Source organism: Nematolebias whitei, chromosome 12 (genome assembly GCF_014905685.2).
Source record: "Nematolebias whitei isolate Nwh7 chromosome 12, NemWhi1, whole genome shotgun sequence".
In the NCBI taxonomy this organism is placed as follows: Eukaryota; Metazoa; Chordata; class Actinopteri; order Cyprinodontiformes; family Rivulidae; genus Nematolebias; species Nematolebias whitei.
The window spans coordinates 25,682,789-25,686,693 of NC_056509.1; the positions used below are offsets into that span (position 1 = coordinate 25,682,789).

The following is a 3,905-nucleotide window of genomic DNA, read 5'->3' on the forward strand; positions in this document are numbered from 1 at the left end:
ATATAGTATCTGAAATGTTATTTACTGTGATTAGGACTCCAAAAATCAAACGGTATATTAAATAATTTTGTCCGTGGCACGAATAAAAACGGTTATTATCGCATACAGCCAAAAGACAGGCGATAATGTTTTTTCTTGAGCTCTCGTCTGTGTTTGTGTGTGTCTGTTAGCAAAATATCTCATGAACCACTGGATTTGTTTTAATGAAATATTCAGGAAATAATCATTTAATTCACCTCTACGACTGATTGACTTTTGGAGCCAATCCAATGTAAGATGGCCGTCACAGCCAAGTGAGCTTAGAAAACACATAAATGATTATAGTTCAGTTAATTTGACAAATATTAGGATAAAATTTAGTGTGGTAGTAGCTGAGAGTAATTCTCAACACATACTGCAAGAGTTGCTCTTGCTCTGGATATTTGCTTGAACATTTAGCTTTAATAGTAAGAGGCAATCCTGTTGTCTGTTAGCAAAATATCTCATGAACCACTTCATGGATGTCAATGAAACTCTCAGAAGGAAGTCAGTGGACTCACACCTACAACTGATTAACATTTGGAGTCGAGCCAGTTCAAGATGGCTGCCACAGCAAACACAAACGTGTCCCTAACTCAGTCAGTTTATTGGGCTACATTTTGTTGTGGTAGCTGAGAGTCATTCACAACACATACTCTGTGTGTGACTTCTTGTGATATATTACAAAATGTTTTTGTTGACGCTTCACATCATTTGTGAACATGAGATCATCTTTTTTCGGTTCATAAAACTCTTTAAAATTCAGAGATTACAGCATCTTTATGCCAGATATTCCTATTTATTTTTGTTAAGTTCAACACCAGATTTTGAATTCCTACACTCGATGCACGTTGCAGCCTGCTTGACTCTTCATGCAGCTGAAGCTGCAGCTCTGGGTTTGCTAATTCTCTCCTCCAGCACCAGGATTATGTGCTATTCTAATCCCAGTCCCATATGGAGCGTGTGGAGGTGGCACGAGGACGGAGTCACAGGCAACAGAGACAGAAGATCACGAGCCCACGCCGAATCACTCGTGTCTGTGAGAGGCAGATTACTGCTGCTGCTAACAGCTCAAATAATGCAGATTATCCCTGCTGGGAGGAAAACTCCAGTTTCTACGGAGAAACACCACCTGTGTTCAGGTTTATGAAGATGTCCTGCAGGCGTCAAACAGGAGTATTATTGTTATTAATATTAATATTATTTTATTGTCATTATTTGTCAGACTCTGCAGATATTGGGTGCCGTTTGTAAAGTTACACAGCCAAAAATTAACAGCAATATTTTGGTTTATTTAGCCTTTCATAAGAAAAATAAATTTAAAATTTCAAAGTCATATTTTCACCATGTTATTGATACATTTATAAAAGTCATAGTTCCAAACTAAATATTTAATTTACAAACTAAATACTTAACTTGCAAGTTAAATATTTAGTTAGTAAACTAAATATTTAGGTGTAAATTAAAGATTTAATTTCCATGCTAAATATTTATTTTCAAAACTAAACATTTAAATTCCCAACCAAATATTTATTGTCCAAGCTAAATATTTAATTTCCAAACTAAACATTTAATTTCTAAGCTAAACATGTAATTCCTAATCTAAATATTTAATTTGCCAATGAGCTCAAACCTAAATATTTGTTTTCCAAGCTAAATATTTAATATCCAAAATAATTATTTCATTTGCTAACTAAATATTTAGCTTGGACCTAAATATTTAGTTTGTAAATTAAATGTTTAGTTTTGAAAATAAATATTTAGCTTGGAAATTAAATATTTAATTTACACCTAAATATTTAGTTTACTAACTAAATATTTAACTTGCAAGTTAAGTATTTGGTTTGCTAACTAAATATTTAGCTTGTAAATTAAATATTTAATTTGGAACTATGACATTTATAAAAGTATGAATAACTTGGTGAAAATGTGACTTTGAAAAAGAAAAAAAAATTTTTTTTTGTTATGAAAGGCTAAATAAACCAAAATATTGCTTTTAATTTTTGACTGTGACTTTACAAACAGCACCCCACAGCAGAACCCTTCATCGTGTTGCTCATGGTGGAGGAGCCAGCGGTGGAGATCTTTTTTTTTTTTTTTTTTACAAATTTGACAAGTTCAACAGTGAGATTATTCTGTACGGAACTGAGATCCTTTTTCACCGTTTATCTGTAAGTTTAATGGTTTTGTAAAAACTAAAACAATAAATAACCTTTCATGAAGGAATGCACATCGCCCGTTGTCTTGCATGACATATTTTGAAACAAAGAGCTCATATGATCTGTTAGCACTCAGAATATGTGTTGGAGATGACTCTCAGCTGCTACCACAACAGATTATGACTCTATATACGTAGAAGTGACTGAGTTAAAGACATTTTTAGGTTTGATGTTAAGGCCCTGTTTACACGAGAACGACCTCTGGAAACTTTAGTGTTTTTTCAATGGTTATGTAATAAAACAAACAAACAAACAAAAAACAAGAGAGGGTTTACACAAAAGCCCTGTCGTTTCCATGCAGTCAGGTTGCCAGATAAGAAATTATGAACTGTAATACTGTGGCTTTAAAGTGAAAGTATTTTCACCCAAACTGTCATATGTGCTGAGTAAAGATACCCTGAGATGAGGTGTGTATTGTGTTTGTTGAACGTGCACAGAAAAGGAGGGGTAAATACATTTATCTGGCAACCCTCATTGTGCATGCAGTGTCTGCATGATCACAGCTGACTGATGAAAACCCAACGTCTCTTTGGACCCTGGATTTTATTAGTATTTCTCCTACATACTGGAAAAATGGTGAGTAGCACAAAAACACTGCTCTCTGACATTTATTATAACTGTTGTTAGTGCAGAAAAACTTTGGACTGCAGCCGCCTGTAGTGCGCATGCTCAACTTCACACTTTCACACCTTGGGGGGGTGGTCCCAAAAAATCTCCACTCTGACCTGGATTCAGAAATCTTTGGTTTCAGAGAGACTGGTGTCGTGAAAATGAACAGACGACCTGCAGCAGAAAAGCTGTGGCTTCACTCAGAACACAAGCTGTAAATACAGAGCCAAAGACTGATGGGCTGTGGCAGCCATCTTGAATCAGGTTGACTCCAGGAGGTAATCAGTTGTAGTTGTACATGATTATTTTCTGACTTTCATTAAAATCCAGCCAGTGTTTTCTGGAATATTTTGCCAACAGACAAATGGATAACTTCAACAGTTAATGCCAAAGTTTTCAACAAATATTTTGTTGCAGTCAGTGTTAGAGTTGGGGATGACTTTCAACTACTCCCACACCAAATATTAGCCAAACATCTGCAAACCAGACTGAGTTATGGTTATTTTTGTGTTTGCTAATGTCGGCTAGCTGCGGCGGCCATCTTGAATCAAGTCATCTCCAAGAGTTCCTCAGTTGTAGATGTACATCTAATGATTACTTAATGCGAGTTTCAATAAAGTCAGTGCATCATGGGATATTTTGCTAACAGACAAACACAGACACATCGTTTCAGAAACTAAAAACTGCAGTAAAGTGCCTCTGTGTTCACAAACACTGACAGAGAAGTCGTCGTCAGATTGATTCATTATAACGATTCAGGAAAACAGACATTTTGGTTAAAGTAATTCAACTTTAACTTTAACTTCAATGTGTTTTACTTATAACTCATGGGAAGTAAATCAGATTCCAGGTGCACAAATGAGTTGTAGATAATTATTTAGTTCTTTTAGGATTTTTAGAATAAATCAAATAATTTGTTCCAGTTTTCTATATTTAAAGTCTTTTAACAACTAACTTCAGGAGCTGAGGCTTCTTTAAACCTTATTTTGTGCTGATTTCAGTAGTTTTATTAAAATAAATCCTCTTGTAATCTTAATCAGAATTTTTTTTTTTTTTTTT

General features: G+C 34.7%; 2 protein-coding genes across 2 annotated transcripts in view; one reads left to right on the plus strand and one right to left on the minus strand.

The window, feature by feature from the left end:
• The window catches only part of fermt1 (FERM domain containing kindlin 1), a gene marked incomplete at its 5' end in the record, with an annotated part of 928,370 nt that overhangs the window by 819,294 nt on the left and 105,171 nt on the right, over positions 1 to 3,905 (minus strand).
• The window catches only part of LOC119418476 (echinoderm microtubule-associated protein-like 1), a 14,714-nt gene that overhangs the window by 793 nt on the left and 10,016 nt on the right, over positions 1 to 3,905 (plus strand). The window lies entirely within an intron of this gene.